This window comes from Dasypus novemcinctus, chromosome 4 (assembly GCF_030445035.2).
Source record: "Dasypus novemcinctus isolate mDasNov1 chromosome 4, mDasNov1.1.hap2, whole genome shotgun sequence".
Taxonomy (NCBI): Eukaryota; Metazoa; Chordata; class Mammalia; order Cingulata; family Dasypodidae; genus Dasypus; species Dasypus novemcinctus.
Genome location: NC_080676.1, coordinates 62,234,229 through 62,247,059, shown reverse-complemented (window position 1 = coordinate 62,247,059; position 12,831 = coordinate 62,234,229).

Genomic DNA, 12,831 nt, shown 5'->3' with positions numbered 1-12,831 from the left:
GTTAAAGCTGAACCACTGCATGATATTTGCTTTAGAAGACCAGGAAACTAAAACAGTAGGCATTGACCTTTTATTTTGCAGAAAAGTAAGTAGCAAAGAGGCAAAGTGACCAAACCCAACCAAATCCAGCAAACCCAACCCCAAACCATATCTAGAAAGGAACAGGCCAATCCCACAGTAGAGCTGTTCACCCTGCAACACAGCAGAGGAAATATCACAGGTAATTCAGCCTACCACAACTACCCACCCTTGTATGCCAAATCATGATGTGTAGGAATCCTTTCCTCCAAGCTCTTCTCTCCTTACCACAGTCCTTGGGCTTGTCTTCCAAGCTTTAGCTCACGTTTATAAGGCCTGCCTGCCCACCATCTTGCAGGGCACTGTCAGAGCTACATCCATGCCTTATATCCTCATTTTTCTCAGACACATCCCAAAATCTAAACTCCCCCAATCTTCAAGCTCCTGAACATTTATCCCCATAAAGCTTTGTGTTTCTTTTGTGCTTATTTCCCTGTCCTGGTCCTTGGAAAGGCCATTTATCAGGAAATGTTCAATAGCTATAGCCAAAGGAACAACTCCATGGTCTAGAAGAGGGTTGGGGAGAGCACATTTAAGAGTAATTGCCAAGCCATCACAAATTATTGCCTCAGTTTTTAGGATATATGATCCAAGATAAAAGATAGCTTCCTTCTTATTCTCAAGAAGAAGTAAGGCTCAGCAATATTACCTATAGGGAAACAGCAAATTTTTAATTCATTTTTTCATTCAAATAATCTGAATTCTTAACTACTATGTGCCAGGCTCTATCCTAGGCAAATAATATATAAAAATGAATTAGTCCCACCCACTCCATACCTAATGAAAACCAATCATCCAGGTGACCCAGGCTAAGCCTTTTGTGGCCTAGGACATGGGCCTTATATACATTCCTGATACCTTAAAGTCACTAACATGGAAATACATCTTTTTCAAGATTCAATTGTACCCCTCAGAGATTAGCTTCCTGGGTGGTTTTAGAAAGCTGTTGTTAGAAATGATTCTAACAACTTGGCTTTTCATGGAATGTCTAGGAGGGAATGAAGGTACAATACATTATCAGAACGTCTTGCTGTTAGTAGAATGTTATAGTCAAGGAATTGAGAGGACAGGGCACAACTTTACTTTTCTATCAAGTCATCCATTGGTCCATAGGGAGTTCTCCTAGGATAAGTGTCTAGAATATTTCCTTCTTTCTCTGATCTCTTTTCTGTCTTCTCTTTGGTCTCTTTTGCCCCTCTGCTTTCTCTTCAGGGCCCTTCTTCAACCTTCAAAGTAAAAAATAAGCCCTTTTCTCATTAATACTGAACTCCTCCCACTGTATAACTTTGATTCATTGTACTAACAAAGTTTCTGTTCCTTCATTCTATTATATCAAAGTCCCTCTTTGAACGAATATAAAAAGAAGGAAAATAGGGGATAAAAGAGAAACAAAATTCCATCCTTCCACATACTATCCTCTCTCAGGATACCTCTCCAAGAAAAGCAATGAAAAGAAAAAAACAAAACAAAACTGATTCTCTCTTCTGGAAGTGAAGGAGAACTGCTCTGGACAGTATGTGTGTTTTCCATGGTAGCCACAAAATAATCCTGGACTGCAGTTGTATTCCATCACATTTGCTGAGTCTGTAACACATGGCCTGGAAACAGATGTATAATAGACAGACAAGAGACTTTCCCCTTTCTGGAAGCTGAGCCGCTGTATAGTTGTGACGCCACATGGAAGCAGGAGTTATATTTCACACATAGCCCCTGCAGCCAGCCAGGTGCCTCAGAGAGTGCTGCCTCCAGACCAACACCAGCAGCAGCCCTTCCATCTGTACTTGGCTCACCTGCTGCTGTGCCTCAGCAGCAGGGTCCAATGGCCTAGATGGAACCCCTGCAGCTGGTGTGGCTGTGGGCTCTGCTGCTGGGCACACACTGGGCCATGCTATCACTAGGGTGCTTCAGTGGAGAGAGGAATGCTGAGCCCTAGAGGCCTGACATCACTGAACAGGGCCTCAGGGAGACCCACTGGCACACCAGCAGCAGCCGCAGCAGTTTGGCCCATGCCACTATGAGATGAAACAGTTTTTGGAGAGTGCCCAGAACCAGAGTGACCTTAAGCTTTGTGAGGGTTTCAGCAACGTGCTGAAGCAGTGCAGATTTGCAAATGGACTAGCTCAATCAAGAAGATGAAAATGAAGAAATGGAAAATCTGCCCATATGACCAAGCTAATTTAGTGTAAAATTATAATTGATAGTGGAAGTATAAAGTGTAAAACCACTAGTTAAACCCCTCCTCTATCAGTAATAGCTTCCTTGCTTCACAATCACAATGGAAGAGGTTGTTCTTATTGTATTGAAGTCTACAGAAACAGTGTTGATTTTGGGACTGGACAAATGTTTGTGTGGCCTCCTTAAACCAGTTGCTGCAATGTAATTATCTGTGAATTAGAATAAAGTGATTTTCTTCCAAAATAATAAAATAAAATCAGAGACAAGGAGTGGAAGGGGCCTTAGAGATCTAGTCCTGATCTTTGAGACATGTCATGTGAAGCCTTAAATAGGTTTAAGATGATCAGTATTTAATTCAGTGTGAAGGTAACTCTTGACATTGACAGACTTTCCACTGTCAATGTTCAGACAGACCCAATGATCTGAGTTTAGGGTTACTACTGAAGTCCAAGTAATCGCTGATGTCCATTGATAGTCAGGCTGGCTATTTTCTTTGACAGCCAGTGTGAAACAAGAATATCACCAGGGACGTGAAGCTCACGTTCTCTGGAGGCAGTGAGTCTCTGCAACCTCTAGCTGTTAGAAGGCTCTTCTTTGCTGTATCCTAGCTCTCTGAAACCTCAACTTGTTGAGAACTTAGGAAAGTGCCAGTAAACAGTCAATAACTATGAACTACTTTTAGCGGGAAAGTAAGTTGTCGTTTTCCTGTATGGAGCCTCTGCTTAAATAATTTATAAACCCCACAGCTTGCTTTATTCTTTAAACACAGACACTTTTATTAGTATAATACCTTATGCTGAATGGAAACATAGCCTTAGGACAAAGAATACAATTTATTCTCCTGCAAAATTTTCTGTAACGGCAAAATATTCTCGATTTTTAAACTGTTTATTTATGTAAATTTTCAAGCAACTCAAAACTGAAAAATAATAGTATAATGAAACTCCATGTACCCATGACCCAGCTTCAACATCCACCAGCAGTCTGCCATTCTAAACATTTTCTTTAATGTAATACCTGAAATTTCCTTCAAAATAATATGGGTGGGGATAAAGATGTAACATAATTGACCACAAGTTATTATTGAAATTTGGATTGTGGGTATCTGGGCATTAATTATACTATTCTCTCTACTTTTTGTATGATTGAAATTTTCATTAATAAAAAACAAACATTTTTTTCTTTTGCTTATCTCCCGCTACTTTTTTGCTGCCAAAACAATGATCCCATGCTTCTTGTACCTTATTGCTGTAGTTTTCTAGTTTAACCTTTTGTATTCTGAATTTTTCCATGCATCTTCCTATTACTGTAACAGAGACCTTATATATCTATACAATAAACATTTTCCTCTCACAGCCTCACGTATGGTTACCAACAAATGTCTAGATTTGAAAGACAGTACACATATAACAAGTAGGAGAATAGCAGTTTTATTATATAGAAGCCTAGATTCTCATGCCAAGGGAATTTTCTTCTAAAGAAATTTGACAATCCTAATGAATCATAAAAGATCAAGTTCCATTCATTCAACATCCATCCATTGACTGACTACTATATATTTGTTAGATACTGCACAGGCTGTAGGGACACAAAGATAAATTCCACTTCACTTTATTCTCTAAAACCGGTGTTCATATAAATTTTATAGTGTTGATAAAAACACCACAGGTATCCATGGTATCTAAAAAATTCCCTGACATGCAGGAGATGATCAATAAATGTTAGTTGAGTGAATAATAAGTGAGTGCAACACTGGATAACATGTTCTAATGCCCAGCCTCTCAGTAATGACTCAATTATTAAAAGGTGATTTTTTAATTCAGTGGTAAAAATAGGAAGGATTTTCTCTCCCATTTTCATCTTTCTAGGGCATAGACCTTTGGTTGCTTTTGGCTTAGAGATTAACTTGGAATTTTAAATGTAATTTTGTCCTTGGAATATTCGATAGAGTGGAACAAAATTGAAGTGGCTTGTGCAGCACACAAGCATCAAAAAGGAACAGCAAAAAGTCCAGGCAAGGGGCACAGGAGGGAAGAGGGGGTGGGCAGCAGTGGGGTGGGAGGAGCTGGGGAAAGGAAAAAAAAAAGTCCAAGCACATCCTTCACAGCCAGTGACATTAGTTATTAATGCAATTGCTTTACCAAACACTGTTACCATTTTCTCTCAGAAGCTGATCTTTCAGGGATCTAAATTAATTCCTTTGTAGATCTGATTCAGATTCAGAAGCCGAGGGAATACAGAACTCCCCACATGTTAGCTAAGTGTTCTCAGACTCCAAATTCTCTCTCCAGTGTCCCAGAGGACTTTCTTCCCAGGGACCCAATTCTAGGGATAGATTGACTCCTTGAAAAGAGAGTGACTCCTGAATGAAGGAGAGAAGTTTCAGGAGAGAGCCCCCATCTACACACCCCCTGGAGGGAGGCCTTTTCCTTGAGATTGGAGAAGGTCACACCTGACCTGGGGTTGGGAGTTGCAGACTATTCAGTGTCAGCCACATCCTAGAAGAGGAGTGAGGCTTTTGGATGCCCCATTATACTTGCCATGTTATTTTATGTATGAGTAAGTTGTGATGGTGACAACAATTCTGAGAATTCACAAGACCTTTGAGGGCAAGGGGCATGTCTGCCAGAAATACACAGGCTTAGGCCTCTGACTTGCTGTAGGCTGAGAGGAATCCATGAGGCCCCACTTCCTGCCCTCAGGAACCCTCTGATCGGATCAGAAAACTAGATCTCCTCTAACTTTACAAGAGAGGCAAAGAAATGCATCTGCAAATTCACGCTACACATGCTAAGTAACTTGCCACTTGAGACTCTCAAGGGCCTTCTCATTCTGTAGTAACAGGCAGTGATGTGTCCCTTGGGTGATAGCATTTGTAGACATTTCATAGATTACTGAGCTAAGTAACTCTCTAAGTGGAGTGGAAACTTGCTAATGCATTAGAGACCATCACGTGGCCCTGGATTTTTCCTGCTGATTGTCCTAGGGTCATACCTGTTATGCAATGATGCCACAGACTCAGACACCCCAGTCTTGAGACATGAAGAGTATGGTATCTAGAATCAGCTTCTGTGCATTCGAATTGTCTTCTTCTCTTACTGGCTCTCTGACAATTGGCCAAGTGACTCGATCTCTCTAAGTCTCAATTTCCTATATGTAAAGTGAGCAAAATAATAGCTCCCACTTCATAAACTTGTGGGGACTTAATGAGGTGATATGTTCAGAGTGCTTAGAATAGTATTTTGTACATAATAAATGCTGAATAAATGTTTGCTATTATTGTATCATCATCTCTGAGCAGAATTAAACTTTAAAAATCATTCAATGGAAAAAATCTTCTCTGTAACTATAACGCAGGTAGAGACCCTGGCCTGCCAACCGTGCCCATTGTGTTATAATGCAGAAGGTCAAGCCCGACAAACTAATTTGATATTCCAGAGAAACCACACTGGGAGCCCAGCTATGGCCATGCCTTTATTACTTATAGCCAGAACCCGGTGGCGGCAGGTCAGAGATGCTCAGCCTAGTTACAGGACCCAGTGGCAGCAGGCCGGGTAAAGCTCAGTGCCGTGCTCTGCTCCCTGCTCCTCACTACCTACCAGACACAGTTAGCTTTCATAAGGTTACCAACAGTGGGACACAAGGGTTACAAGTTAACAATTACCAGGCCCCTGATTATTATCACAGGTGTTCCTTTGATTCTTATATCCAACTCCCTATTTTTGAGGGTCAGGTGGCTGGCCAGACCAACCCATCCTCATTCCAGGGCCTTGGGTTCATGGAAAGGACGTTTCCTCTTTATTTACCCTACAGTAACCTTGTCTGCATTTCCAAATTCTGCTTGAATACTTCCTTCTACAGTCAACCCACTAATTCATAGCCCACTTGATTTTGACTAAGCACTGCCTTTCATAAAACTCTTCCTTAAAATCACCAGCTTTCCTGTCTCGTCCATGTTGTGATCTAAGTTTGCCTTCTGGACTCTAATTGACCAAGTAAGACCCTCCTTCCCCAATTTCATGGTACTCTTCAGATATCGAAAGGCAGTTGTTCTTATGATCTTTAGAGCTTTCTCACTCCATATACCCCTGCCTGCCTCCTGTTAACTGGACACAGTTCCTCAAGTCCTCATGAACTAGGGAGTCGTCCCTACCAGAGAAGTCCATACATACCAACTGGAACCATCTAAACATGCTTCCTTATATTGAAGCAGGTTCTTTCTCCTGGTTCTGCCATCTGAGATATGTATCGCAAGTCTTTTCCTTCTTCCCTAAGGTAGCTTATCCCTGGCCACCCCTCCTGTGGCAGTTTGATATTATTTATATATTTCAAAGAGAGAGATTATGTTTGTAACTGGTCTGTTCCTCTGGGTGTGATCCCCTTTGACTGTATTAGAGTCAGCTGAGATGTCTGTGATTAAATTATGTTTAGATTAGGGTTTTGATTTGACCATGTCAGTAGAGTGTAACTCATTTGAGTCCCTTCCCCCTTTGTGTGCTCTATAAATGGACACCCAATCAAAGAGGCAGAAGCAGATACACAGAGGAATAGAGAGAGCTCCATAGACAGGGAAGAGAGAACTTGTCAGCTTTGATCCTGCAGCCCCAGGAAGAGAGAAGAGCCGTTCACCTAATAGTTTACAGCTGACCTTGTGAAAAGAACAGAGCAGCTGAGCCCAGAAAGAAATGAGCCCTCAAGCCTACAGCTAAGATCAGAAGAAGCTGGGCCCACGGAACCTTAAGAGGAAAGAAGAAAGCTGAACCCTAGCAGATATCGGCAGCCATAATGCTACAACATGGTAACAGATTTAGGTGAGGAAGTACCTCTTATTATACCTTGGGTTGGACTCTTTAGGGCCTGGTAACTGTAAGCTTATACCCCAGATAAATACCCTTTATATAAGCCAACAGATTTCTGGTACTTGGCATCAGCACCCCTTTGGCTTACTAATATACCTCCAAAAAATGTTCTATTCTGCAGTGTAGACTCCAAAAAAAAATTTTAATTTAAAAATAAAAATAAAAAACATTTTTTAAAAAATTAATAAAATAGACTCTACCAGTCCAGAAGAGCAGACAAGCCCTTCCCCCTAATCTAAGCCATCAGAGGTACATTCAGAGAACTATAACAAATATTTTCCATTTGTCCAGTGATGTGCTACCAATTGTTTAACAACCAGCATTTGGTGGGTGGTGGGGAGGTAACTCTGAGTTGTAGTGTTTGCTGATTTCCACTGTGCAAATAATCCTACCATGGCAATTTTAAGCTGTCAATGTGACATCACTGAGCTCGACATTAAGAAATTTGTACAATTGGTTCTTGTGAGCCAATAGGGACTGGCTTTAGCTCACCACTGCACTTGGCCTCCAGATGTACTCTCCACAGTTCTTCACCCTGTTTCATACCCTGGAACATCAGTGCACTCCTGGGAGCATCAGTGCACTCCTTTGTCCTCTTGCTTGTGGTTGGCCAATAGGAGACACCAAAAGGAGAACAGAGGCAAGAGGAGATTCACGGATGGTTTATTGTAGCCCCACAAGGCTTATCATCCACGTGCCAGATATCTCTGGGTCCAGTGTTCCTGCTCTGAGATACTCAGGGACATGTGCAGTAACTGGAAGGGGTGAAAAATCCTTTAAATGATGGTCAGGGTTGAGGGGACCCAAAACATATCCTCCAAAAAAGTAGCAGGTCACAAACTTTTTAGGGAGATAAATAATTGCTGGAGAAGATTGGGAGTAAGAATCAGGGAAAATAGCAACATTTTAACTATTAAGTATTTTCCAGACAGTTCAAGGTACATAGTGTCACTTCAGAAAATGGCTCTGTGATGGAATTTCCAAGAAATACAGGATGCTAAAGTCACAGGGGAAATAAGAAAGGGTCCACACATGCAGCTTCCTGATATACTCAGAGTATTAACACATGAAGACTTCTCCAGGCCAAGGCTACTTAGGCTTCTCTTCCACTCCCTCAATCCACTCTATGTACCATCCCAAGTCTTCAAAGCACATTTACTTTGAGGAATCAGGGGTTCTTTATTTACAAAGACCTGGTGATTGGAGACCTGCAAAGACATTAAATTATTTCAAAAAGACTTCCTTGGTCTATATTTTGCTGCCCTACTCCTTATCTCTACCTGTCAAAAATCTAGCCTTTCTCTCAGATCCAGCTCAAAGCTTCCACCCTCAGAGAGCCTTCTGAGATCTTCCCCAGATGATGCCATCTCCCCTTCTTGGTCTTTTTCTTACTCCTTTATTGTCTTAGTCATTATCTCTTCCTCAGTTGTATGAAGGCCAAACCCAAGTCTGTTTAATCTGTCTCATTCATAGGACTTATCACTGTAGCTGCAGAAGGAAGGAATATGATGGTTAAGATAAAACACCCATATCGTTTATGTCCTCTAGCTATCACTCCATATTTCTACCCAGATATCTAGATATCACTCCATATCCCCTCCTCTCTACAGATACCCCCATACCCCAACTGGGAATATTGGCTGTTGATGGCTCACTGGGAACTGTCTTTCATGACAAGCTCCCCAAGTCCAATGACTAGCTGCTGTGTCGATCCAAAAGTTCATTACCCTGTCTAATTTGTGACAACTCTAAAGGGCTATCTCAGTTCCAGAGCTCCCCATAGGATTGGCTGAGGTCTCAGTTGCAACCATATTGCATGTCAGTTTTTGTCTGTCCTGTTCTGCCTTCCTCACCTCCCTACAGGTGTAGCTCCAGAGAGCACTCCCATATAAACTCTGTATGTAACTCTCCACCTCAGAGTCTGTTTCCAGGAAACCCAATCTGAGAAACCTTTACACCCTACACAGAATAGCACCACTGCCACACACCTGGTGCAACTTGCCTTCCTTAACAAGTCTTAACAAGTGAACATGGAACCAAGGGAGTGCTGATGTAAGATATGGACTCACAGGCTGCCAGAGAGGGAGCCACAGAAAAAGAGTTCCTCCAAGAGGCTGAGAGACTGAGAGGACCTCTAACTTCAGACCCTGGGCACTCCCTCTATTAACTCACTGTATAATGAGGGGAAGATTAAGGGATTTCCACCGTGTCAACCTTAGCTGGAACTATATGGAGGGAAAGGAATTTTAAAAAGGTTAAGAACCCCTGTTCTAAAGCATGCTTTGGGGTCCTGTGTAACTCATTTTAAGTTTGCACTTCCTTTGCATCTTTAGAATATTACTATGCGCTTTTTTTGTTGCTTAATTGCTCATTGTTTGCCAGAGAGATTGCGTGCATTCCCCTCTCATTCACACCCTGGAGGGAAGTAATAGCCCACTGTGCGGGAGAGTGACCTTACCCAAAAGAAAGACTCTTTTGCTTCTTCCACTACTTATTTGTATGACTAGAAGAGGAAATAAGTTTGGACAACCTCACGGTCCTTCTGCACACAGAGTCTCATTCAAAAGATGCACAATTCAAAGAGGTATTGCAAAATAATTTATGTCATTATTGACATCTCTCAGATCAGTGCCAGATGGAGAAGTATATTATGTACCACTTCAAAATGACTTGAATTTCCTCTCCATCCATCTATTTCACAAATTCCTACTTACCATAGCAGCTACCTCTGTAAAATCATTTTCTCTTTCTTTTTCCAAAACCTCACACAGAAACCTTTGAGTACCCGCACCTCCCACCCACAACCCCCCAACAAAATCTATTAACTCACTCCTTCCTGCCTAGATTTCTGTTCATTTGTTTTTTTAAAGATTTATTTATTTCTCTTCCCTCGTTCCCCCACCCCCCAGTTGTCTGCTGTGTCCATTCGCTGTGTGTTCTGTGTCCGCTTGCATTCTTGTCAGGTGGCACTGGGATGTGTCTCTTTTTTGTTGCATCATCTTGCTGCATCATTTCTCCGTGTGTACAGCACCATTCCTGGGTGGACTGCATTTTTTGCACAGGGCGGCTCTCCCTGTGGAGTGCACTCCTTGTGCATGGGGCTCCCCTACACGGGGGGCACCCCTGCATGGCATGGCACACCTTGCACATGGCAGCACTGCTCACCACATGGGTTAGGAGGCCCTGGGTACCAAACCCTGGACCTCCTACATGGTAGGTGGATGCTTTATCAGTTGAGCCACATCCGCTTCCCTGCCTAGATTTCTTGAATAATTTCCTGAGAGGACTATGCCCAATGTGACTTCTTGGCACTCCTTCTAATTCTCCCCATCCATTACTTCTATTGCACAAAAAAAGGCAAGCAGGAAAGAGGAGGAGGAGGAGAGGGGCAAGGCAGTGCTGCCACAAAGTGAAGCAGTCTGGCTAGTATTGGACTAGGAATGACACAGAAACCAGGCCTGAGGGCATTGTCTCTTGGCTCTAACTCTCTGCCGAGGCTGTTTTTATATCTCATGTCAGGAAGAAATTAAGAGGCTCTTCCTCTGGCTTCCTCCCACCTAGGGAATTGCTGGGTCCAGTGGATGTGGTGAGTTGTGATAGGGGTTGGTATGACTAGGAGAGAGGAATAGCGGGGAGGGGAGTATCAGATCCACTTCCCAGGATCATTATGACTAGCCCTGCTGTTCTGTTTCACAGGTCAACATGTTGCCTACCAAAAAGTTGCCATTTTAACCCCATCCACATCATTTAGTGGGTAATTTCTAGGCTCTGGCAAAGAATCAGTTGCCATTCTTAGTTCCTAAGTCCTGTGGCAATTTTTCTTTGTTGTGGTGGTTTTTTTTCTTCCCATTTTGGTGGGAAGCAGGGAGATGGCATATCAGGGATGGTTAGAATGATCCTTTCTTAGCCATGTTTTAAAAGAGCCCATTGGTTAACAGCATGAAGGGTGGATTTTAATCAGGAGAAACAATAGAGTGGCCATTGGGAGACAAGGAGCCCAGTCTACCTGAGAGGACATGGCAGGAGCACAATTGTCAAGAGCATGCACTTTGGAGTCAGACAGACAAGATTGAAATCAGTTCTGCCATCTGCCATTAACTAGGACTATAACTTTGGAGAAGTTTATAACCTCCTTAGCCTTGTTTCCTCCTTTGTATGATTAATTGTTCCTAACTCACAGGGTACTTGTGAGGGTAATAAGGTAAAATTTAACTTCAATTTTAAAACCATGAGCTGAAACCAGAACCAATGAACAGCAAAAGGGGGGGTTGCCTTCACGACAAATACCAATGTCAACACAATGATCTGAAGCTAAACTTTGGGGGTGGAGAGGGAGATTGGAGCGCAGAACTAACCCAGGTTCCCAGATTAAGTCTGAAAGGAGGCAAAGGGCTAAAAAGTAATCCAGATCTGTAACTTCCCCAGGCTGCTGCAAATACAAACTCAAATCCTCTCTGGAGGAAAGAATCCTGAATTTAGCCCCAGGGTATTACACAAACTGTTATCAACTAACTCAAGAATTACAAAGCATTTCTCTCAGGGTTTCCAATGAATGCTTAAGGCCATCAGGGACAGGCGCAGAAGGTTTCTTTCCAATGAAAGAATTCTGTGCAAAGCAAGACATGGCTCCTACTTGGGCTTTGAACACCAGGTAACCTGGACTCAGTAGCTAGCTGCCATACTTGCCAAAGCTTTGAAAGCTGAGACTATTCTATTTAGCATTGCTGTGCCTAGAGTCAGACTTTATTTTTCATTGCTCTTGTTTTTCTTCTATTTTGGAAATTTTGTCAAAGATTTGCATAATTTCATTCCAGTAGAACCTGGACTCAAGCATTAGTATGTAAGTGGGTATCTGGTATAAGTCAGCCTTGCTTTATTGATCTGCTGATATTTAGAAAGAGACATACATATATATTGGGATATGCATGGCCTTCAGTTAGCACATAGCTACATGTATATTAATTCACACAAAACCCTATTTAACACTGACAGACAAAATAAATCAGACTGGTATTATAGGGAAACTTATTAACTATTTAAATTATAAAAACTTGATGCCCTCATGAAACTAGAGACCATATATTAACAGATTAATCTCTACATGGCTTCATGTTAAGGATGCATAGAGGGGAAGTGGACTTGGCCCAATGGATAGGGCGTCCGTCTACCACATGGGAGGTCTGCAGTTCAAACCCAGGGCCTCCTTGACCTGTGTGGAGCTGGCCCATGTGCAGTGCTGATGTGTGCAAGGTGTGCCCTGCCACGCAAGGGTGTCCCCCGTGTAGGGGAGCCCCATGCACAAGGAGTGCGCCCCATAAGGATAGCCACCCAGTGTGAAAGAAAGTGCAGCCTGCCCAAGAATGGTGCCACACACATGGAGAGCTGACACAACAAGATGACGCAAGAAAAAGAAACACAGATTCCCCATGCCGCTGATAAGGATAGAAGTGGTCACAGAAGAACACACAGTGAATGGACACAGAGAGCAGATAACTGGGGGAGGGGAAAGGGGAGAGAAATTTTTAAAATAATAATAAATAAATAAAAAGATGCATAGAGAGCAGGAGGCATGAGATACTGAGATGCAAGGCCTCAGGCCAGAAACTTCCAGGAAGATGGCAGACTAGGAAGATACCAGACTCTCTTCTCCAGAAAAATAGCTAGAGGACAGGCTGAAATGACCTGGAAAAACACCTTCTAGGATGTAGGATACCGGGTG